Raw genomic sequence first — 26,042 nt, 5'->3', positions numbered from 1 at the left:
TGTATCTATGGCAAGCAAAAGAGGTCAATAATAGCCAGGAAAAGCACAGTAAAAAACAGCATATTGGCCATGAAAAACACTGTTTTTTATGCATACTTTAAATGTAGCACGTAAATTGTATTGTCGTAAAAAGAGGCGCTTTTGCATTTTTATGGCGCTTTTCCTGGTGATTATTGATCTCTTTCGCTTGCCATATACATCCACTTGCAGACGACTACAGATCCATGCACGTGTTCGTTTTCCTCATCCAAACTGGCATCAGAATTGAAACTGTAGCCTCAACATTGCTCGCCATTTTTGTTAGTATTAAGTGGAGGGAGTTACTGGGAGAGTGTGCATGGAAACAGAGAGCTCTCAGTAAAATGGAGGGGAAGGGGGCGGAGTTTCTCTGTGTCAGCGATCTTACCCCCCGTCTCAGAATGAATACTGCAGCTAAACAGAAACTTGAAAACAACACAGGTTTTTTTGGTAAAAATGACATGATCATAGTTAAAAGATTACTTGGAACGCTTTGAAAATAGCCCAAAAAGTGATTGGAATGGGTCTTTAAGATTGTGGACAAAAAAAAAACAGAGGGATCATTGAAAAAGAGATGCCAAGATGACCAAAATGATGAGAAAAAAAGCGAAAATATAATATGGGATAGAATGGAAAAAAAAATTCAGAGCAAACTGTCTTTCAGAACTAAAAGGGTGCATATGGGACTAAGTGAAACAAAAAGGGAAATAAGCATTTTTTTTTTAATGGCAGGTGAAAACAACTAAAAGTTTCAAGCTACAGGGCACCATAGTTGTTTGAAATTGTTTGAAAATGTACTGAATGAGATACAAATCAAGAATTATGTACACCCAAGCTGATGAGTCTATTTTCTCTCCATATCTTGTCTTCTTGCATGGTTTGAGGAACAAGCAGCTACTCAGTCCAGTAGTTTCCAGCTAAAATACATTTGTCTGTGCATCAATTGTCCATCAATTCGTTTAAATCTATTTGTTACTTCTAAGTATACAGTAAATTCTAGTATTACACTTCTGTTTGCAGATGCTCTCTAAGTTTTAGGGTTTTTGGCTGCCATGTGGAAGTTGTTTTTCCATTAGGATGAAGTTTTGCAGACTGGTGGAACCACTCCATGACCTCCTTCTTCTCGAGACACTCCTTTGTTGCCTTGGATGTGTGTTTGGGTTCATTGCCGTTCTGGGATAAGACAACACTTTAACCCAGTTATCCTCTGAACCATTCAGAGGTTCACTGGGGAACTTCAAATAGACCTTTACACAAGAATCCCGCAGCTGCTGCAGGATCTCAGAGCTTTCTTGCAATTTTCTTCCTGGTCACTTTGGTTCCAGCTGCTTTAATACCATTGTCTATACTTCCTATTGTCACTGAACCTCCATGAGTGGAGGTGAATATGAGATGTTAGGACTCAGTCTCTGAGTTGTTGGTCTCGCTTTCATTTGGAGACAATCACATCAACTGTTTTCAGCTTTATGTAGGTCAACAATCTTGTTCCTGGCATACTTGGACAACTCCGGTCTCGGTCAAGGTCAGATGCTTACTGGTGTATGATTGCAAACACATGAACTTAGTTGTTACCTGGACAAAATAAAACTTTATGTTAACATAATTTAATCTGAATATTTTGTTATTTGTTGAATAGAAAAATAAAAAAGTAAAACTTTTTTTTTTTTTTTACAAAAGCTAAGAGTAAGAGTTGAAATGAATAATGAATTGTCAAAGGAATTGCAAGGATACAGACTAATAGAATTGGACCACAGTTTGGATCCTGTTTTCATTTTAGTGATAGTCCAATCTTTTTCCAGGTCACGTTTATTTTTTTTTATATTGGAAAAGTGTAAGTAGTGATCATGGTCACAAATGCTGGTGAAATGTGATAGAATCGAGCAAACAACGAATTGTATGTTGATCCTTTAATATTTACAGGCAGTCAGTAGAAACATTAGTGTGTATATTTATTAGTATTTTTAATTGCAAATCATAGCTTAATTGTTGTCTGAAAGTATTTATTTTAGATCAATGGTCTGCAACTTGTAGATCCACATGCAGCTCTTTCAACTCTTCACTCTTTGGCTTTAGTGCTTATAGTTGGTTATAGGGTTGTTCATTTGTTTAAATGTAGTTGTCATTTATGTTTAGATTTTTAACGTGTCAGGAAACAGCTGATGGTAAAATGTTTAATGTAGGTTTAATCTGATTGGTTTATTGTTGTAATAAGCTTAACGTCCATATTCTGATCTTCTAAACCTTGTTAAAGGTGAAATTCTTAATGAATATAAAAAGATTATTCTCCAAAAAATAAATTGGATTCCACACAGAAAATTTATATTTGATAGTAAAAAGAGAAACAAGATGATGCACCAAGATCAAAATGAAAATGCCATATTTGATTTGACTTTTTTGCATTTTTTATTCAAGTACCTGCTGCACAGGCTGTGTTTCATTTTGGTATTAATTTAACGTGCTGAAGAATTAAGAAGGCAAAATTGTTATGTGCAATGTGCATGTTAGGGTGCAGCAACCAAATTTAGACACTGCAGTTGAAAAACATACATCTTCATCATTATATTTATATAACACTAATGTTTTTATTTCTTAAAAAAGTTACATTATAGCATAAAATTGTGTTTTTGGGTATATTTGGATTTTAGTCTGTAAGAAACTGGATTAAATGGCTCTTTTAGTATCAAAGGTCGCAGATTGTTCAAAAACTTGCACCGTTTGTTTCACCGCAGCGGTCTCTAGCGGTCACTTGTTGTAACTGACGGAGGGGAGAGCGCGTGCGAAGGTGTCGTCACCGCCTGACGTGAAGGCGCTGTGGGAGGAGGCGTGGCCTCGTTCTGCTGCAGCAGAGAAACATGACATGAGGATGAGCGAGAGGGAGGGAGGGAGACATCCTGATAGGAATAAACGGTTCGTCAGAGGTTCAGGAGGAGAGCGTAATGATGGGGAGCAATGACTGAAAACACAACGGTAAGAGCCAAAGCCGACGGTCTTTTTTCTTTTTTTTTAGTTATTTATTTGCCGTTTTAAATTCAAATATTCACACACTGCTTGAAGCAGCGGGTGGTAGCTCGTTTGACAGGGAACGAAAAAAAAAAAAATAGGGGGGCTGCCACTGCAGACAGGTGCACCTGCCCGCGTGCAAGTAGCACGTGCCTCGATGCGATGAACTCCAGCTTCCGCGCGATTCCCTTTAATTTAGGTCGAAGGCTGAGAAGTGAGGCCCGAAACCTCATCGACTGGCTGGCACGAGACGTTAGGAAAATGATGTAAACATGGGATGCTTAGTCACAGACCTTTGTGATGTAGCACCATTCATTAGCATTGGAACAAACCCTCCAGCTGAGACAAATAAATGACATTTTGATCATGTAAAGCTAAAGGCTTTTAGGTGTAATGTGTAGATTATTGTGAAATGTTTATTACTGATTGTTAGCATTCGATATAGGCTATGTTTCTCTTTATGGAGGAGAAGATGGCATCTTACACACACACAAACACTATATATATAGATATATATATCTATATATATATATATATAAAATGTCCAAACGCCTCGCTCAGGTCTGTGAATCAGGCAGCCAACAGCCAGTGTCTGATTTGGCGTACCATGAATAGTTGGGGTAAAGCTTCAGAAGTAAAACCTGTGGCTGCCAGACCATACCAGGCCAAGCCAGGCCATGCCAGTCCTCCAGAGGTCTTCAGTGCAGTGGAGGGCGCCTGGCACCTTATCACTCCCCACAGTGACTTCTGTGCCTGTCACTGGCATTTAGCAACAAAAAGGGAAGTAAAGAGGACTGATGCTGCACCGGGCTTGACTTTCATGTCTCTGAGGCAGCCCTGATTTATCAGAACCGCTCCCTGATTGATGCAGACTGACAGGCTTTTGCAAACATCTGTGCCAATTATCCACCTAAAAAAAAAAACAAAAGATGAATCTCATGAGGAATCATTTTAGGAACACTGAATGTGCCATCATTTTATTATTTTCTTTAGGCAAGCTGGTAATAAGTAAATTCATCAAATTAAAACCTTAAAAAAATACATGCAAGGGGGCCCTTAATCTCCTTTACCTGATTACCCTAAAGTTTAGTCCTTAGAGGAGATGAAATAAGGTCAAGTGTCCCCGGGGTAATCATGGCCCAATCACTGCTCTGCTTTGAAGTGGGCTCTGTTCTGCAGACGTCTCTACAGGTGGGAAGGCGATGTCAAGTGTTCTGTCTGCCGGCGGAGGGAGGTCATCTGGAGGCCATCCCGGCAAACAAAGGGGCTCCTCTCAAACACCCAAACAGCAGAGACAGGGACAGTCAGGGATCACCTGCCCAGAGTCACAGGGCGCAGGATATATTACCAACCCCTTCATCTCCTGTTTACCAAACTTAATTGGCTTTAATTTGGAAATAGACCCTAAATAATACAATTAATATATATATTTAAGTGTTATTTTTCTCATCTGGCCCTATCATTTATAATGCATTCTTCTATAACCTCTACATGTATTTATTTTACGTTATTCTGTTTTTGAAAAATCTGAATAAACTAAAATAATAATAATAATTAAAATCTAAAAATGTAAAGTCACTAATCGATTAGTTAAACATATTTATTACATATTTAGACAATCCATTAGACTTTATGTCAAAGTAAATAATTGGTCCAATACCTGTTGGACATGAAATAAGAAATTGCTTTTGAAGCAAACAGACTGTCTTTTTCTTGATAATGATAGATTTTTAATAGCTGCCATAAAATCACTGTTATCATAAAGTTATGATAATAAAATGTCATTTGGTCTGGCAGAATTGGCATGCTCTCTATCCTCTTATGATGACGAAGGTAAATATTATGACCTACATATTATACTAATATGAAACCTGAAGGCCATGTGTTTCTAGTCACGTTTTATCTTTTAATATCATTTAATAAGAAATAAGTTCAACATTGTCTCACCCAAGAAGTTGGGTCAACAGCTAACACGTTTCTATTTATTTAACAGCAGGGCTTTAGCTCCAGTGTTGACATTCTTTCCACCACCGTAACTCTTCAACCTAGTTAACAGAATTCTACTGGATTCTGTAGTGTAAAAAAATTACCTTGAGCTGATATACAACACTTCAGCGGTGAAGTTTTTTAGCATTCGACATAAATCTGTCGTAAAGAGAAGTGGTTTTGTGGCATATTTGTGCAAAAACTAAGTAAAAAGACATTTTTCTCTGCGTCAGAGTCAGCTGATTTATGTTAATTGTGTGAACACTTGGTATGTCAAAGAGCTTGTGTTATTTGGGAGTCGCTGCCGACATCCCCAGTGTTAAAGTCCTACTCCAACTATATGTTTTTCTATTCTAAAATCATCCCCAGTGGACTTTTAATTATGATTATACGATTTTAGCCATAATCAAAAAGCTTTTGATGTTTTTTAAGACATATTTTCAGCAGGAATTATTCAGAAATTCTCCTCTGGGTTGTGGACTGTCGATGCGGAAGTTAGCTCCGGTAATTTTTCCCATCAGGCCTCTGTTTACACGCTCCTCTGTTAGCCTATAGCACTTCACAAGCCCAAGCTAACACTAGTGTAGCAAAAAAAAAACCCTGAGCAATATCGAAGCCATATTTGAGTGGAGAAGGACGTCTTTGGTCCACCCGTGACAGTTGTTGTGTCACACACTCTAGCTTTTTCAAGCATCCGGTTTTCATCTCAGAATCAGAATAGTTTTATTGTCATTTTACAGAATACAACACAAATGAGCAGCATCTTCCTTGTGCAAAAAAAGCAAGAAAATACACATCTAAGAAGCAACAAGCAATAAAAGATGTAAGAACAGTAAGAAATAAGGTGCTAAAAAAGAAAATATCTGTCTGTGCTAGGACAGGTCTTAGGTAGAAGCTGTCTTCTCCTGATCCATCATGATTTGAATAAAGAAATACTCAGAAATGCAGTTTTAATCTGAGATTATTTTATATATGTCCACCATTGGGAGAACACCAAAACGCAAAAAGCATTTTTTCTTTTAGTAAATTGCTTATGTTTTATTAGCCGCTTTGTTACAAACTTGAACATTCAACCAAGGCCTAGATGATCTGATATTTAGCTATTTGGTTTGTAATCATTATTTGGTCTGGAGACCACATCTCATTATAGAAGTAATCTTTCTCTTTTTGCTAAAAGCTAGTCGTTTTCTTTTTATGAGACTGAAACATTCTTGTAATGCAAAAATATCAACGACTGTTAATCATTTGCTTGATGTAACATTTTAATTATAGCTGAATAAATAAAATGATTTTCAGGGTTGTAAAACAGAAAGCTTTACATTCAGATCTACAGTAAGCAGAGGATGTGTCTAATGGATAAATGTGTGAACTCGTGTCGTCGTTGTGGCCTGTGGAGACGTCTACCGTCACAACAGTCTCCTCACAAGACCCTGGAAGGCTCCACCAGCCCCCCTCCACCCCTTCTGTCCTGTCTGGAATCAGCAAGGGAGCAGTTTAAAATCAAACGGGACACTGTTGCTTCAGCTACCCTTGGAGACTCAATTTAGATTCATGCAGACCCACAAAATTGTTCATTTTCATTCTTTCAGGAAAAATAGGTCAGACTTCTGTTTCATGAGAAAACTGCCCTGCTTTTGCAGACAATTCTGCTCGTCTGCATTTTCTGCTCTCACCTTTACTTCTATTAGAATATATGTGTCTCTAGAAATATACAGAGGACTACTGAGATGAAAAAAGGAAGGGACCAGCAATTACTTTTTGTTTTCTAAATATCTAATTTAGAGTATTTTTTCCTCTAAATTAACATTTATCTTTTTTATTTGGTAAATAACTACTTCTACCAAACCATTGATGGTAGACTGCCGAACAAACATTGTTCCAGATATTTTTAACGTTTCCTCTGTCCTTGTTGAATGTTCTCCTGCTTGATGAAGAAGAAGACCCGAGTTGGTCTACTTTCATGTTTATATGTGCTTCTAATACAAGGCAGCAGATGCTTCTTTTTCATTACAAGCGTGCATAGAAGAAGACAGAAATGACTCATCCTCTTCTTTCAATGTCTTAACCCTACTTCTTAAGTAAAGAATTGAACAACCGCAAGATCTCAAGGACCATTTAGCACCTGAATTTCTTGGTTGGTTTTCAATAGCAAATAGGAGTGTGTCTCAAATAAAACTCTTCAGCAATTTATAGTTTTTATTAAAGACAGATTTTTGCATCAGTTTACTTCTTGCTTATTATTGTTACTATTATGTGCCAAGTCTGGGAAAATGCAAAGATGGTCATTGGATGTATAACGATGTGGAGGAGTGGAGTAGGAGTGATCCTGAAGGAGGAGTCTGCTCAGAATATTCTGGAGGTGAAGAGAGTGTCAGATGTGGCAAAGAGTCTGAAGGTGTGATGTTGAATCTGTGATTATGCCCCCAGTCAGAAGAAGGAGAAATTCTAGCGGTAGATGGATAAGCTGATCCGGGGCATCCATGGAGATGAAAATATGGTGATCTGGATAGACTTGAACCAACATGTGGGTGAGGGAAAACAGAGGAAGCGAGGGGGGTGCTTTATGTTCAGGACAGGAATCTGGACAGACAGACAGATGGTGGTGGACTGGAGAAATTCAGGCGCGTGCTCAAAGGAAAAGGTCAGCTAAGAAGAAGTTGGACACTAAGAAGACAGATGAGAGCAGACAGAAGTACATGGAGATGCAGCATAAGGAGAAGGTGGAAAAGGCCAAACAAAAGAACATATAAGGACCTTTACGACACAAAAGAGGGAAAGCTGGATCTTTACAGATTAGCAAAGGCAGATAAATAGAGTCTGGAGGATGTGCAGCAGGTTAGGAGGAGTAAGAACAGGGATGGATATGTGTTGACAGGTCCCACAAGTGTGATGGAAAGATAGAAGTAGGATTTTGAAGAGCTGATGGATGAAGAAAATGGTAAAAGAAGTGGCTGCTGCAAAGCAGAAAGTAGCAAAGATCAGTAAGAATGAAGTGAGGAAGACACAATGAAGATGATGAAGGCCTTTGGTCCTGACAATATGCATGTGGAGGTATGGGAGTGTTCAGGAGAGGTGGCACTAGAAGTTTTTTTGGAGATCCTTAATTTCTAAGAACTAGAGAGATATACAGTGCTGTGGAAACTACAGAGGAAAAAGCTGTGGCTGTCACACAATGAAGTTATGGAAAAGAGTGGTGGAAGTTAGGCTGAGGTCAGAAATGAGCAACAGTTTGGTTTCATGCCAAGAAAGGCCACCACAGTAAGCATTTGCTTTGAGGATACTCCTGGAAAAGTACATAGAAGGTCAACAGGAGATGCATTGTGACTTTGTAAATAAAATCACAGAGAGAAGAGCTGTGGCTTGTACAAAGAAGTACATTGCAGTTGTGCAAGATATGACCAAGGTGAGATGTTCTGTTGGAGGAGTTCAAGGTGGAGATGGGACTGCACCAAGTATCCGATTTGGTCTGTCCTGTGGTGATGGACAGACTGACAGGGGTTGGAATCTCTGTGGACCATGATGTTTGCAGATGACGTTGTGATATGTATTGGGAGCAGGAAGCAGGTGGAGGAACATCCAGAGAGGTGGAGGTGTGCTCTGGATAGGAGAGGGATAAAGGCCAGATGCAGGATGGGATAGGATCAGAAACAAAATCATCAGAGAGTTTTAGAGAGGAATGCTGGTAAGTCAGACTGAGATAGTTTGGGAGAAACAGTGATTATGTTGCCAAAATGATGCTGTGGTTGAAGCTACCAGGAAAGAGGCCTCAGAGGAGGTTCATTGGGAAGAATTTTCTAATTTAGCCAAAACATTTTGGGGGGCCGGGCCAAACATGGAGGAGGGCCGGATGCGGCTCGCTGGCCGGATTTTGGAGACCCCTAGCGTAAAGGGAACAGGCTAAGAAAAAGATAAGAAAGATGCTGTACTTAACGAGCTGTTTTGTTTTATGCATTCTGATAAATTAAGATTAGCTAAAGAATGGCTATTTCATTATAGTTCTTTTACCAACACTAGCCATACTTGTAAAAATTGTCTTCTACCCCAGGGGTCCCCAAACTGTGGCCCGCGGGCCGGATCCGGCCCTCCTTCATATCTATCAGTGATGCGTGATTTTTTTTTTTTTTCTCCCAGTCTGGCCCTGCAATCAAGACCCCTATTGTGTGACTTTTTATTCCACTCTTCTGCAGGCTGTGCTACTATCAGGTTATGTGTGGCTTTCTCTAAAAGACGCATCCTGCGATTTTTACACTTCTTTTGACCCCGGCCCCACATCAGAGAAGAAAACAGCTATGTGGCCTTCACAAGAAAAAGTCTACACGCCTCTCATTACTAACCGCTGTTAGTTTTGGCAAAGTGACTACATTGGAAGTTAAACGAACGCCTGTGTTTTAGCAACCATACAAATGTCAAATTAGAAGACGGAGAGCTGCTATTAAAGTGTATTTTTTTATGTGAATGCATTGAGATTATTACATTTAAATGAATCAAACGGAATCAGTATAATTCTAAACTTAGTTTGCAAGGTATCACAAATATATTATTTCTTTTTATTGTGCAAAAGGAATCTGTTAACCTTTACTTTAGAAAAACACGTTAAGCTTAAGACAATATTTTATTTTTACTGTCTGGCATGATAACAGTTAGAATTGGATCAGATGACAGCAGATTATAATCCTAATCTCATCTCAAAAGCAATTTGTGTCAATGGAAAATAGCATCAAGGACTTTAAATTTCACTGGTTTCTGTGCAACAGTGGCACAGAGGAATTTGATAGAAACGCGCACGTACTGATTGTTGTGTGTATTCTGGAGCGAAACTTGGACATTTGTTTTTTTTTTTTTTTTGTTTGTTTTTTTGTTTTTTTTTTAGTGTGACAAAACTGAGATTTTAGGTAGATAAATGTGATCGCAAATACACAGGTCGCACAATTTCCCACAGCTTTCCAATGACGTAGGACAGTTTTATTTTGAAATCAGTCAACAGTAATGCATTTTGATATAAAGTTCTCGTCAAAAAGGGCTCTTGTTGAAAAATCCCAAACAATTACACACAGCCCTGTACCCACACTCTGAGAGCATAGAAAACCTCCTAATACTCCCTTACCCCATACACACACACTCCCTCAATTGACCAGATTCTGTATTTCTAAGGAATTATGAAGTCATAAAGTCTGTTTGGAAAAACTGCTAAAGCAAAAAGCCTTCTTTCTCTTTGATTACAAACTGCTTCCTGTCCTCCCACTCAGCCAGTGGCAGCAGCTTATTCAGTTGGCAGTGAGCTGCATGGTGAAATCACTTTTTTTTTTTCCATTGTGGGATCATTACATCTTCACATAAAAAAACATCAAGATGAACTCTTGTGCCTGAAAATGCTGTCAAGCAGTGAATGTTGGTTTAAACTTGCATTTAATTCTGTTTCCTGTGTTCTCTTGTTTGTTCAGCCCTGCCTAGAAGGATATTTTTAACTTTATTATGACAAAGCTCTCTAAGCTTAAAGTAGTAACAAATTTAGAGTACTGTCCACTAACATAGTACAAAAAATAATTTGTTCTTTTCCATATACTGTATGTTCTACATACGGGCATTGGGATGTTTTGAAAGTGTATGCCAGACTATGGTGACCGACACAGTTTACATAAATGCAAAAAACGCAACACAACGACAAAAATGGAAGCTCGACGACAAAAGCGGAAGCACAATGACAAAAGATACAATGTAATGGAACTGATTCACAATGGAAATGATTTCGTTGCGTATGCTAGCTCAGCTGGACACTGGGTGGCGACTCTCGCTTGCCCTGCCAGACCCCAGGCAGCAGAGCTTCCCAGCGGCAGCAGAGCTTCCCAGCAGCCACGGTCACAGCAGCCACAGTACCCCATCTTCATGGCTATGATGTTTTTATTTCAAATCAAGACAAAAATAAAAAGAATGCAATGGTTAGTTAAAACAATGACAAAAAGATCCCTCCAGCTTTATTTTATTTATCCTCTTACTGGTTTAAAGTTTCAAGCAGCGCCAATAGCTTGAAAACTGAATGAAACTTTAAAAAAAAGTCAGTTTTCATGTCCATTGTGAATCATTTCTGTTGTGTTGTGGCTTTTGTTGTTGTGTTGTGGCTTTTGTCGTTGTGTTGTGGCTTTTGTTGTTGTGTTGTGGCTTTTGTTGTCATGTTGTGGCTTTTGTTGTCATGTTGTGACTTTTGTTGCCATGTTGTAGCTTTTGTCATTGTGTTGTGGCTTTTGTTGTCGTGTTGTGGCTTTTGTCGTCGTGTTGTGGCTTTTGTCGTCGTGTTGTGGCTTTTGTCGTCTTTTTCAGCTTCTGTCGTGGTGCTTCGGCTTCTGTCATCCTGCTTTGACTTCTGTCGTCTTGTTTCGGCTTTTGTCGCTGAGCTTCTTCTTTTGGTGTTGTGCTTCTGCTTTTGTCACCATACCAGACTCTTAAATTGTTTAACTTCTCTAAATATTAGTTAGTTAAATATACGGTTGCAGAAATATTTTCTAATTTAGCACAAAACTACTTGAAACAGGAATTAGCAATACATGTAAAAATAAGTTATTAGAATTCAATTTAAATTCTGTATAGGCCACAAATGTATGGATAGACTTTTATTAAAACACAGCTATATTTAAGTACGGTAGACTAATACCGTACATAGAGAGAATAAAGTACCTGACTGTAAGAACAAAAGTGAATATCCATGAATTTTCTAAACCCAATTAGTCCATGGGAGTCACAGGGTTGCTGGAGCCTATCCAGGGGCTGTTAGTTGAGTTCACACTGACCAGTCTGCTAGGCCATTGCAGGGTCACACAGAGACAACCAACCACACTTAAAGGGACAGTTTTAGAGCCACCAACTGGCTTATCAAGCATGGGTTTGGACTGTAGGAGGAAGCTGGAAAACATGTTTGCACAGGGAGACCAGACACTGCACTGAAAGGACACGGTCGAGATTTGAAGCAGGTTCTTCTCCCTTTGAGATGAGATAACCACCACACCACTGTGCACTCAAAGAAAAAATGTGATATTGGGATTCGCGTTTTGCTCAAACATTTTCAAATTCCAAATGGACTTTCCAGGGAGTTTAAAGTTAGACAAAAACGTTAGTTAAATCACCAGAATCTAAAGATTTGTTGGTCTCAGAATGGAAAGCTCACAAATATCAAAGCAAAGAACCCAATGGTGAGAAGTACAAACCATCAAGTAAAAACCAACTACATATTTCTGACTTTTTTTTTCTATAGGAAAAAGCATTTATGAGATCTAAAAATATTTTATATTGCTGTTAGATAACATCAAGATTCTATTTGGTGAAGGTAAACCTCCCCATAAAAACAGATGTTAAACAAAATATTCAGTTTTATTACACTTGTCACAGCTAGTCTATTAATCAAGTAGCATATTTGCAGACGATAGAAGCTCATGAACAAGCAGGATTTTGCACTCTCTAAGCACAAATATCAGCAAGTTCAGTGCAAAGGCCCCTCCAACACCAGCTGTAATAGGAAGCCGCAGCTGGTTTTTAGGGGCTGTTTCAAAGATGTCATGTGGGCTCGCTAAAGTCATTCACAGTGCGAGGAGCCTTGTTTTCCACTCGTCGGTGCATCTAAAGACCCTGCCACGCCAGCTTTCATTAACCCGACGATCATCTGCTTGAGCTGAGCTCTTTCGTAATGTTGTGGTTGGAAAATATGGGGCTCATGTGTTAGCACCTCACTTGAATATTCTTGAGCATCTCATAGCTGTGGAACTTATCTTCCAGCTATTAACCTTTTTCCATCGACATCTGATACTTTCTCCATAGGATCTTGTGAGTAATAAAATGGAAAAAAAAATAGTAAATGTTTTAATTGAAACCTCGAACATTGTTGAGTTTGAACACAAAGGCGAGTCCTTCCTGACTTTAGCATCTTTTTATAAAGATTTTTCTCAGAGAGTTTCCTCTCAGTGACAGTTGCATTGTCGCACAGCTCTCTTGAAGCTGAAGCAGTCCAGGAAGTTGCATTGGCCGTTGTGGTAAGACAATAGAGCAAACTGACACTTTTAAGAGTTTATGATTTTGCAATGTTTAATGTGTCTTTGGCACGTAATATTTGTTTAGATTTACAGATTCAAAATCTGGAGAGCAAAATGATGTGATCTGTTAGATTTATTTTCTACTTGTTGTAAGTTAAGAAAAACACTGAACCTTATCTTTTGTTTATGCTTCTTGGAGTCAAGACAGGCGATAGATTTTACCGACTGTATAGAGGGTGTGGTGAAAAACCACAAAAGACAATTTTGCTTCAAGGGTCTAAATTTTTGACTCTTCTATATTGGTCGAAATTGACGATAAATCACAAGTTCATAAATGTTTCCCTGACTGTAAAACTAAAAGCAGAATCTTTTATATCTTTAATGTTTGGAGGTAAAAAAGAGATAGTGTTTTTAAGGCTTTAACCCCAGAGCTGGAAATGGCAGATGGTCCTCGAACTACGGTAACTCTTAATGTAATACCAAAAAAAGGGTTCTGAAGCGCAGAAAAGCAGCTTTGCGGCGATACACAAACCTGCACACAAGAGAGCATTCTGTTTAATAAGTGCTAAGTATTCTAGACTGAAGGCTAAATGAAGGGCTCTGCACCAACGATGGTTGTATTTGTTGCTCTCCAGCAAAGGCTTTGAACTTGTGGGGGTCCTGTGCTTAGCTGCTTGGTTGTTTTTAAAAAAATTACCCCCCCAAAAAAACCCTCACCTCATTACATGAATTTTCTATGCCGGCAAAGCAGGACATGTTTTGAAGCACGCTAATAGATTGCGTTGATTATTAAATATTGATGCAAGGTGGAAATGATGTGTTTTCCTGGAAGTGTGCTCATTTATTTTTCCTCAAACTCAATTATCCCGAGCCGAGTATTTCCATGGCTGTATTTGTCTAGTTTCTGTCTCTGATAATTGAATGAATATGTAAGTGTCGTGTGGCAGCGTAGCCTTTCATCTGTCCTAAGGTTTTAGTGTTTCTGTCTTGTCTCATTTTAGAATGTCAGGGTGCTATTGTAGCAAAAAGACTAAAAATTAGCTTTCTGCTTTGATTATAACTGAGAGGGTATATTGGGATTTTTCAGGCTTGTATGTAAATACAGGGCGGAGGGATTGAGTACTGCTTTTTGAATTGTTTTTTTTTGTGTTTTGGCAGTACTTTGCGGAAGCAGTTACTCTATTAGCTTTGAGGCTGAAGACGTAGTATAAACACGGATGTGAACGCATCGCAAAATTCCATGCACTCGTGCATGAGAGATTATTGGGTGTTTATCTAAAAGGGAACACAGCAGTTTCTGCTGATTGCTGCTTGGCCCTTCTTTCTAACTCTGTGATGGAGCCACAGTTGGCCCGGCGAAGCCGTTCGACTGTGCCAGAACAGAAGATTTGACTCTCTGCTCGCCCTAAAGAATCTAAAACATTCAGCCCAGCAGAGCCGGGATCAGACGCTTTGAGATTTAAGTCATTTGGTTTGTTTAACCAACAAGCTCTGCTTCTTATGTCCAGCTTTTTCTGGTCCTACTGCACTGCCAGTGTTTTGTACACAAAAAAGGGCTCAGATTTTACACTGCAATAGACCTGCTGACATAGTGAAACACGGCTTTGAACACTGAACACAACACATTTCAAAAACTCGTGGATTGGTCATACTAAAAAGTGTTTATGATTTGTTATTTTTGGTAATTCTTCACCATATTGATCACAGTTTCAGTTTGAAGTAATGAAAAATAGATAAAAATGATCAAAGAAGTTATTTTTACAAAAAATATATATTTTATGACCTCTACAGTATTGTGAAGTCATTGTCTAAATGAAGGATATATAAATTATCATGGTTTACCCGGCAATGAGCTGTAATAAAAACAATAAAACAACCATAACTGAACCATCAAACCGGATGTTCTGCTATGAGCAACTTCATCATTTGACAATCAAAAAGCTCCAACATCAGACTAATTAAATTCACACTGTCAAGTCAAGATGGTTCTGCAGCGTAACGGGCCATGAGACAATTTGCCTTCTGTTCACTGTGAGATCCTGAGACCGCTTTAGACATTTGGGTTTTATTATTTTTGCTAAAATGTATTTGATCATTTAGATGTCTCCCTTTTCATCTTAAAATGTCTTTTTTTTTTATTTTGTTTTGTTTTGTTTTGCTAAAAATTATTTTATATACTCTATTTGGTTTATTTCTTTGTCTTCTTGGTTTGCTATCTAACTCCTTTCACACATTTTGTTTTAACAATCATAGTGTTAACTCAAGTCAAAGTACTTAAAATATGTGTTTTTTTTTCTTTTATAAATTAATGGTATTTTTCTAATTAAATTAATATTTTATTTTTATGTATAATGACAAAAAACAGATTTTTTTTTATTTGATTCACAACAATTAGATATCAATTTAATTTTGAAATATGTATTCAATACTATTTTAGTTTGGTATTGAAAAACAAGTCTCACACAACCAATTTTTTTTTATTTAAGAACTAACTATAAGCATTTTTCTTTACCTGAAAAGCACAAGGATTACTTTAAAGTTTAATGGATTTGATAAATTGATATTGATTTCTTAAGGCAAGGTCATTTTAATTGTGTAGCAACCTATTTACACAAATCAAAATCCTTTGCTGAATGGAGAGTTTGGCAACAAACTAGAAGATTAAATGGAACAGAAAACAAGATACAATCTTATATAAATAATTAATCAATCAAATTACTTGAAAATAAAATGTAACAGGATTTCATTGAAACCCAAGGTAACAGGCTTGTTTTGTCCATCGCTTTTCATGTCAATGGTGCTTATGCGATCCACATGAATCATTGACATGAATGCCGAGAATAGCGGCTTTACACCATTGTACAAAGTTTTATGTTAGCAATGTCTGGCATATCGGCACTATGAAAAGCTGCTTTTCTCTGCGTCACAATGAACTGATCAAAGATTTACGGCATTTAAAGAAAAAAAAAGAGTGTGTGTTATTGAGATGTCCAGACTACATCTCCAATGTTAAACGGTTACCTGAAGGTTAGGTTTAAGTAAGCATCAGTTCAACACCAGTTGATGGACTTTTTAAATCTATCCCAACATTTTGTTGTAGTTTGGCTGTCTGGTTTTATCTTTTAACAGAAACGCTTTACCAGACAATGAATAATGAAACGTTAGGAAGGCTCTCAGCTTGTCCAGACAAGACCTGTTTGTCTAATAAAATGACCACAAAAGACCAGTTATGTGGTCTCTCCAAAACATTTTACACGATTAATTTCTGTCACTTTGCATCTATTGTTCTGTATTTACATTATGCCCCTTCCTTTTCTTTAGAAATATTTTAAATGAATTGTTTCTTGTGGTTCACAATACATTGATTATCCCCATTTTGTGTGGATTGCCTTTTTTAAATAAAATATTTATAAAAATGATTCATGTTGTAAGTTAAAAAAGAAGCAAATAAATGTATTTTTCAGATTAAAAACTTGAGTTGACCTTGAACGGATGCCATTTGCTTTTTGGGTGTTTTGCAGGCGATGGATATGACTGAACGTCTCAGTGTTTGCACACTATGTTCACCTCCCACCCAGTGTGTATCAGCCGTGCATGTGGGCGATCACTGCTGCTCACTATGGAGACAATTATCTCAGCTCTAACTCATCCTGTTACTTGTAAATTGCTACATAAGTCCAAAGACATGCATCATGGAAACATGGCCTCCAGCTTGTTTGCACATTTGGCTGGAACTTTATTCAAGTTCTTTCATAAGAAAAGGCGTTTTTCATGTTTTGTTATGTGACACTGTGCTTGCCTTGGGACATTCTTTTCACACTTTTAAATCACTCAACTAATTGACTGATGGCGTAACATGGTGTAGCTTTATACAGTTTACAGTAAGATAGGAAGAAGTGGACGGGGACCTTTGTGCTTTTTACAATGTTTGCCAAGTTCACAGATGGTATCGAAATCCTTTCATGGTAGATAGGTAATACTATTTAAACAGCTGTAAGGATCTTCATCAAGGATCATTTATAGGGTCTAAAGTGTTTGCCAAAGGTAGGTTTATTGTTTTCTGGAGTGAAGTAAATCATCATCAGTGGCATCTTTTCTTTCTAATAGGCCTCAGTAGGTCTGAAACAAGACAATGAGTTACTAACGGTTCATTTTACTCACAGTTTCTACGTTCTAAAGCTTTACAGATTGATAATATATAACTGCTGAAAAGAAAATTTACATTCAGTATGCTTAAGATAGTCATTTGATAGTGTTGAATTCAGACTTTACTAGTGTTTTGATATCTGCTTTGGAGTTCCTATGTCTGCTGGATAAAAAAAGAGGATTTTGTGTTTTCACTTGAAATTGGGCTCATAAATACAAAAGTGCTGACTGCCCTTTTGGGTCACCATAAGAGGTAAAGTGTTTACTATGTGTCCCTGAGCTTTTGTCCTTGCTGTATTTATAACGCATCTGCTCTTCAGCATTGAGCTGAGAGCCTGAAAAAAGCAGAAACAATTATGTAAAAGAAAAGGCAGCCGCTGCTACAAAACTGCGCTTCCCGCCTCGGAAGACTGGATGTGCCGAGACCACCTGATCATAAATAACAAGGGCAGCTGTTCATCTTTGACCCAAATGTCTAGCAAGCTGAAGTCTGTAACAGCTCATGATGTTGGAAACCTAGTTTGTGGTTGTATTCTATTTTATGGTTTGTAGTCGTACTACAGGGTTGTGGCTAAAGTGTGCTAAAGTTTCTTTGCACGATTACATATATATTATTGGTAGTGTGAGTGACATAATAGTTTTGTTTAGCATAGGAAACTATAATAATTTAGTATAGCAAAGAATATCATAGTATAGTCCGTAAAGTACATTGTAGAACATTGTTGTATACTGAGCTCTCTTCTAGATTAGAGTTTTTATGATGATACTTTGCAGAATTTTGTAGTACAATGTAAGTTTGTTTAATGCAGTATAGCCAATTGTAGTATACTGAGGTCGTTTCTTTTATAGTCTATATAATGTGGTATCAAGAATAATTTTGTACTATATTTTTATACAGTATAGGGTAGTATAGTACATTGTACTATGCAAAGGTGGTGTGTATTTGGTGTCCAAATCCAGGCATTGAGTGCTGATGTCCTACATGTTTTCCATCCAACCTGCCATTAAATCTCCTTATTGGACAAAGATACCTGATCCAGGTAATCAGCAGCAGATAAGATTTAAGGTTTCTGGAAAGCCAGCAGGAAGCGGCCTTCGAGGCCTTGATTTGGTCACTCCTGGTATAGATCATTTATTAAAGTATTTTGCTGAATTTTGCTCTGAGATTTCTCAGTCTGAATACAATCAGTACTCGGAGTGGAACAACTGGACCAAAGCAGCCATCGTAAGATGAGCCGCAGATAAATATAAAAGCAACAATTGTCTTTATATCAGACAGATTAAAGGGTCCAACTGTTTATTTGGTAAATCGTTTATTTTAACAGTGCTTAAAACCTTTATTACACGCTTTCTAGTTACGCCACCTGTGCCCGGTACTGCAGTAGCGTTGTACTACAAGCTATCTTTTAATTCTTTAACAGAATTACCTTAAAAACAATGCCATAAAACCACAACTATGAGACACAGAAACTCATTAAAATGTGGTTGAATGAATGGAGGCTAATTAAAACTACTTTTGACATGATACACATTGCTTCTCACTGTTTTACGGCAATCTATGTCTTAAACACTTATTGCCAGAAGCCACCATCAACATGCCTCTGCCATAACAAAGAAATTAAAACGTTTTGTATCTGATGTTGAAACAGATGTTCAAAATTACTTGCTCCGCCTTCATAATTCCTGGCCAATGACTGAAGAGATCCTTAGTCGCGTGTTTTTTTATTTTTTATTTTTTACAAGCTTTAATTCGGAACAGTAAAGGTTGCTTGACAGCAGTCTGAAAACAGACCAAGCACACATTTTTGGACTTGATACGGACCAAATTAAGCAGATTAGGTCCGGATCCAAAAGATTTTCCCAGTCTGACTTCCCCTTCGATTCTGTTATTAATTTAGGTCTAGATATCAATTGCTACAAAGTTTATCTATTTGCTCTACCTCCGCTACATTAACTGCTGCTATCATACTGTTTTCATAAAGTACTTTCTTGCACAATACTTGAAACTCTATCCTAAATATTTGGCGCTAATTCTCCTGTTTTTGTCTCGTCTTAACTGCATTTCTTAGCTCTCTTCTTGTACTGTCTAGTCTTTGCTATGTGGGCACCTTATTGCACTTTTATGTTACAAAGACAAACAAGACAAACTCCTGTTCTAGTTCTGTTCAAGCAGCTAACATATTGCTTTCCATTTGTTATTTTAAATCGATTTGTCCAGTTTTTATCGTGAATGGAAATGGGTATACTTCTAAAAAAAACAAACATAGTTGTCCTGGATGTCTCCACAGCAACAATATGATAGTATATTATTTATAATTTCAATGATTCTGTAATAATTTTCTTAAATTGTATTTTTTCCGATACAGCCAGTCTGCATGGGATACATTGTTGATTCACAGCGGTAAAAGTTTCCAGCACTGCTGGCGTCATAAACTCATCTGTGACTTGAGTGCTTTTAGATGTCTTTCTCAATCCCCATGAAAGAACCGTCAAATGTGCTCAAGTTAATGTTTCCTACCTAAGCTATTCATCAAATCAGCATTATATCCCATAACAGTATCAGTGTCCTGCTTTGTTTCCATCATGAGACACTGAGAGGTAAACACACAGACGCATGTTTGTGTGTTGTTTTGGAGGCTGACAGGTTGTGACAGATGCTTTACAGAAAATGTTGTTATTATTGTTATGACAAGTGTAATGGTATTTTTTGCTCCATTATGAAGCCACAGCGGGACAAATTTAGCCGTGGCAGCCAGCCAGGTTAATCAATGAAGAAGAGACACTGCAGTGTAAGGGAGGAGTGACTCATTTTTCTATGGTGCCATTGTGAGTTTTCTTAAAAATAAACAGGATGCACACTACATATGAACCTTCTTTGAAAGTGAATTATGCATGGCGCCCAGAGATATTTCAGTACTGCTTAGGAGAGCTTTGACACTAACTCCTCAGCACTTGGCAGAGTGCTGCTGAAGTGATGGAGAAGCGTTGGCTGAAGCTGTCTTTCGGACGATGGCACGTCATTCGCATCTGCCTTTTTTAAAGCCTCTATTTAAAACAAAATGTCTGATTCTGTATCACCACACTTCTGTTTTTCATGATCAATTCTTCAGAACAGTGAAAAACATCATCCATCCATCTTTTAGTTCTGCTTTGTCCTATGCAGGGTCAGAGGGTATTGCTTCTATTGCTACTGGCTTTTTTACAACTCCACTATTATGATACATATGTACTAGGGCTGCCACGATTAGTCGACTAATCGACTATTAAAATAGTTGACGACTAATTTAATAGTCGATTAGTCGTTACTTTACATTATATGAAGTCAGAATGTAGTAAAGTGGAAAGGTATGATGGCATTATGCTAGCTTTTTGGACTAATTTGGGATTTATAAAGGTTTTTTGGCATATTTTGGAGTTTAGCTAATAGTTCAGCTGCATGCTAGCTATTTTGGCTAATTTAGGATTTTTTTTCAGTTTTTATGATATTTTGGAGTTTAGCTAATATCTCATCTGCATGCTAGCTATTTTTGCTAATATAGGATTTTTTTTTAGGGTATTTAGGAGTTTAGCTAATATGTCATCTGCATGCTAGCTAATTTGGCTAATTAAGTTTTTTCACTTTTTAGGTTATTTTGGAGTTTAGCTAATATTTTAGCTACATGCTAGCTATTTTGGCTAACTCAGGCTCTTTTTTTTTCCAGTTTTTTAGGCTAATTGGTCATTTAACCTATATTTTAGCTAGCTATTAGCTTCAGCATTTTCAATTATCAGCTTCAGCGTTTTCAGCTATTAGCTTCAGCATTTTTAGCTATCAATTTCAGCATCTTCAGCTATCAGCACTAGCATCTTCAGTGGCCAAATTCAGGTTACAGCATTCACACTAGCATTATCCCAGGTAATGCTATATATCTAGTTTTTAGTTAGTTTAAAGCTAATGATGGTTAAGATGTGTCCTTTACATCCAGTTTGCCCATGACCCGATTAGTCAACTAATCAGAAAAAATAATCGGTCATTAGTCGACTATTAAAATAATCGTTTGTGACAGCACTAATATATACTAAACAATTGTCATGTATATTTTTCTCTTTATATTTCAGAGCTCCCTGAATCACCGGACTCTATTTTTCCATTGCTGCCATTGAAGCCATGGCCTAGAGCTGCGCGTGGTCCTGTCGGTCCTGTGGTCTTCAGATGGCTCCCCAACAACTGTCAGCCAATACACTGAACGTATGTAGGATGACTCAGTGTTGGCATCTGACTCATATACACCTCCACTACATTTCTATTCATCTCTTCTATGACACTCCACAACAGCATGAAGACTTGAGTTAATGTCGCCTTATTCCATTAACAAAGACTTCACCTGGAAATGAACTCATCATGTAATCAAGTCCCGCTTCAGTGTGCCAAAGCCTGTTTCATTATTCTGTTCTTTCATCAGAGGTTCAGAAGATTCCTGAAGCTTGTGTTTTGTTTGCACTGGCAGAAGCCATCTGGTCCAGTCCCTTTTTAAACAGATTTTCACCTAGTTTTGCCATGATTATACCATCACAATATTTCCAGATACAAGAAAATATCAAGCTTTCTTTGTTGTAAAGTTGTACTTACCTAAAGAAAGTCCCATTTGACAGATAACCATGTATGAATTCTAAAATTGTTCAACAGGAAGCCACAATGTAGTAACTGTGATAAAATCTGTGGATTCTCTTCAGCACTTTTTCTCAGAAACTTTGTTCTTTCCGATCAATCATGCTGTAGATACCAGTTCAGTGGCCTAATAGTAAAGTGTCCTTCCTAAGACTGGAAGTTGGGTTCATACCAGAGACTTTAAAAACGGGATGGTGCTCCTTCATGCTTGACACTAAAGTATTAAAGGGTTGGATTCGGGATTTAAATGTCCAAAATGGTTTCTGAGCACAGCCGTGACTGCATCAGTGCTCCTCCATGGTACTCCAGACACTATTTTTAAGCATTCTTTTCTCTCAGTTTTTGTAGATCTGGTCTCAAGCCATGTAAATGTAATTAAAAAACTACATGTTTTAGAATTTTGTTTGTGCTCAAAGTTTAAATATGTTTTTTTTAATAATTAGGCCTCAATGAGCAAATGTTTTGATGTAACATAGATAACTAGCTTATTGTGTGTGAAGTACATTATATGTTTATTAAATATATGTTTTGAAGCGCTTCCAAGAAAATAATTTAGCTTTTATCTTCTTGTTTTTTGCTGTTTTTTTCCTGATCCAAAAAATGACCCTAAAACCGTGAGACCATCCGAACCGCGAGTTTTGTGATCTGTTACACCCCTATTTCTGTTAGTAGTTTTTCCTTTGAGTATTGCTACTGGTTGTTCAATTTGGAGCAAAAAACAAACAGTTCCTTTGGTTCATTCATGTTTTGGGGCAACTGTAAATGTGGCTCGTCTCTCAAGGTCACGCCTCCACACCGAAGCAGAATTTGAGATTTGGACTCTTAAGGGTGTATTCAGATTGGACACATTTGGTTCAATTAAAGTGAACCAGAGTTCGTTTCCCCAGATTATGCAGACAAAATTGTCAGTCTGAATACGCACAAGCAAGTCCTGGTCCGGGATCAATGAACTGCTCTCGGACTCATCTTTCAGATCCACCTTTTGAGGTTCTTCTCGGTTTGTTTCCAATTAGATTGAGCTCCGGTTTGCAATGAGAATGCTCAGTTTGAATATGAAAAGTGCAGAGAGGGGAACAACTGAACCAAAACGGCCACTGTAGCCAGCGATCACGGGATGTAAACACGTTAGAAACTAGGCGAGTCGTGGACAAATGTAAAGCATTGATTGTCACATTAGCCAGAATGAAGTAACTGGTCCACCTGATTACCACTAAAAACACATATAACTCGCTTTCCTGTGTCTCAGTATGAGGCGTGCGCGGGGTGCTGCCGTGACATCATCCTAAAAGCTGTATTGTAGCTCCTTTACGGAATTCTCTTAAAAATAATGCCAGAGCACCATAACGATTAGACACAGCAACTCAAAGAAATGTGTTTGAATGAATTCAGGCTCATTTAAACATTTTTTTTAACGTGATACACATTGTTTCTCACTGTTTTCCCGACAATCCATGTGTTACAAACACTAAATAGCGTACCTCGCTAACGTAGCGTCCCCAGTAACCGCCATGCAGGCTCGTCATCTTCTAGTTTTGTCATAGAATTATCATTGTGGTTGGAATCACTGTGCGGCCACATGACCTAGTTGTGGCCAGACTTTCATTGGTTTCACTTTACTGTGCTCGGGTATGTTGAGGAGTTTTTACTATACTCAGTGAGTGCAACCCAAATCATCGCATCTCCACCACCATGCTCAGAATCAGGCAACCCCCCACCGCCCCAAACATGGAAAAGAACATTATACTGGGAGTGAAAATGTGGATTAGGTCAGTATGAAATACACTAAATGATTTATTAGGGACATTTCCAATTAACCATGGTTCAAAGCTCTCTTTGATATTGCTGCCATATGAGATAAGATTATCCTACAGTGACAACGATTACATATTGATGCAAAACAGAAAAGCAAAATCTGCTTTTGTTTTCTGTTGTTGGTTTTAAACCAAAGGGAACAGCAAGCTGAACAGACAAATGACTCAGGTGAGCAGAGAGCAGCTGGCATCTGCACTCGCTGTGCTCAGGATTTTGCTTAATGCGAGAAGTCCTGTTCTCATTTATTTTTAAATAAATATGGCTTTTTATGACCTCTGATATTCAAAATATGCTGAGATTCACACACATTTTTCGCAAGAAGCTTATTTTTGATTTTGATTATTTAAAATCTTCACTACCCTTTTACCTAAAGAAATACATTTGCCATTAAATATGTAAAATTTGTGGTTTATTTAATTACATTTTTGTAAACAAGATAGCTAGATCATGTAAAAAATAAAGGAGAATACGACAAAAAGTCTTTTTTAAGAAACGTTTTTCTTTTGTATTTTTATTTGGGAACTTTTCATCTAATTTTTTCAAAATAATAAATTCTAAATTCTTAAAACCATTAAGTGAGATGTCACTATGATTTTTTTAGTATTCTTTTTTTTACTAAGATAATGCCTAGAAGCATTTAATGAAAACAATCCAGTGCAGAAAGTTTCAAACATTCCTAAATCAAACCAGATCCTCCGATTTAAATCAGTTCCTAAAAACGAACGGCAACATTGTTTCCTTCGCTTCTTGGACTTTCGTTCCACCTTGCAGGAGTGTTCCGCGTTCACCTCTAGTGAGAGCCTGATTCATGTTTTTCTCCTGCAGAAGCAGTGATAAATGTCATCGCGATTAAGTGGAAACTGGACACTAAGCGGATCCTCTGACCCACTTTGTTTTACGTCAGATAGAAAAACACGCTTTGTGGTGTTTCTGAGTCATAATTACCTCCCACAGGGAAAGAGATCTGAATAGGACTCCTCTTAAGGGAAAAGGTGAGGTAAAAGCTTATAATAATCTGCTATTTTGGTGGCTTGCTACATTCTTCTAGACTCAAAGAGTTTGAATCTGCTAAGCAGTTGCTTGACATGGAGCCTTCTGTGATCTAAAGATACGAATCATTCATGTGTTTCCTTTCAGTTCTCTCAATGGGACTGATATATTTTCACCTTTTTTTCTGACTGAATTCATTTTAAGGTCTGAGCTCTATAATAATTGCTCATTTTCATAAATGATTCCAGACTGATTTATTTAAGAAAGCTCTCTAATGATGTCATCTCAATTTCATGTTCTAGATGTTCTTCTGTCAGTTTTTATGTTATGTTTCCTCCCTATGATATTACAGGGTGCAGTTGCACAGGAACTAGGTCACTTTAAGTGCAGCCTTGATTCATTAATATTGTACATGAAACAGTTAAAGACGCTGTAACTTCAAGTAAAATTATTTTCATTCTTAATGCAGACAATTAAAAAGCTTTATGTTTTCTAATGAAACAAGCTACAAGTTAGTAGAGGACGCTTTAAATCTGTGGAGATTGTTGATGTTCATCATCCAGACCACGAGGCTGTGACAAAAATGAGTAATGGGATTGTGGTCTTTTGGAGCCAGTTGGTACTTCCTGTTTGGAACATAAAGGGGGAGGGATTACTCAGTCCACTTCTCATTTACAGTCAATGGTCCACAGGATTTCCTTGTGGGATGTTTGGTATAAAAGCAGTGACAAATCTTCTCTCCCAAAGTCTTGATGGAAATATGTGTGTTCCCCAAATTCTAAACTCTCATAATTCTTAACGTACACCAGCTCCTCAGCTTTCATCTGCCCCTCTACTGATGTACTACCAAACTCTTCTAAAATCTAAAAAGGTAGACCAGTCTGCACTGCAGCCACTTATCCCAGATTTTCTTCTTTATCTAAAACTGCTTTTAGGTAATTATTTTTTCCAAATACTTCCAGTATTATACATATCACCATCCTTTCATCCATTTTACAAACATGATTAATACTTTCGGGGTTACTGGATTGCTTAAGCCCATCCATCCCAGCTAGTATAGGGCCACACAAAGATAACCAACCACACACTCATATTCACACCAAGGGACAATTTAGAGTCAACATATTAGCAATGTAATTTTTATTTTTGACCAAAAAAAAATGACATAAAAATTGACGTGCTATTTGTAGTTTATTATTTTGAGTCATTTCCATTGTGATTGAGGTATCACATGACACGGGTCAGGCTGCCATGTCGTCCTGTCTTTCTTCCTGCTTTGGGTTTTTTCAGCCATTTTTAGTCTGAATCTCCTCACATTTTCAACGTTGATATATATAAATTGCTTTGTTTTTTGGCCAATTGGAACTCGGACTCTGCACAAGACAGAAAACATTTATAATATTTTATTTGGTTGAAAAATTTAGCAG

General features: G+C 37.6%; 1 protein-coding gene across 1 annotated transcript in view; it reads left to right on the top strand.

The window, feature by feature from the left end:
* Positions 1-2,757: 2,757 nt before the first annotated feature.
* The window catches only part of otud7a (OTU deubiquitinase 7A), a 42,623-nt gene continuing 19,338 nt past the window's right edge, over positions 2,758-26,042 (top strand). The window contains exons 1-2 of the mRNA XM_024281436.2: positions 2,758-2,985; positions 21,264-21,393. The gene's annotated coding sequence lies outside the window, so the exon portion shown is untranslated. The remainder of the gene's footprint in view (positions 2,986-21,263; positions 21,394-26,042) is intronic.

Source organism: Oryzias melastigma, linkage group LG6, assembly GCF_002922805.2.
Source record: "Oryzias melastigma strain HK-1 linkage group LG6, ASM292280v2, whole genome shotgun sequence".
Lineage (NCBI taxonomy): Eukaryota > Metazoa > Chordata > Actinopteri > Beloniformes > Adrianichthyidae > Oryzias > Oryzias melastigma.
Note: the sequence above shows the minus strand (reverse complement) of the source record. Positions and strands in the feature narration are given on the sequence as shown.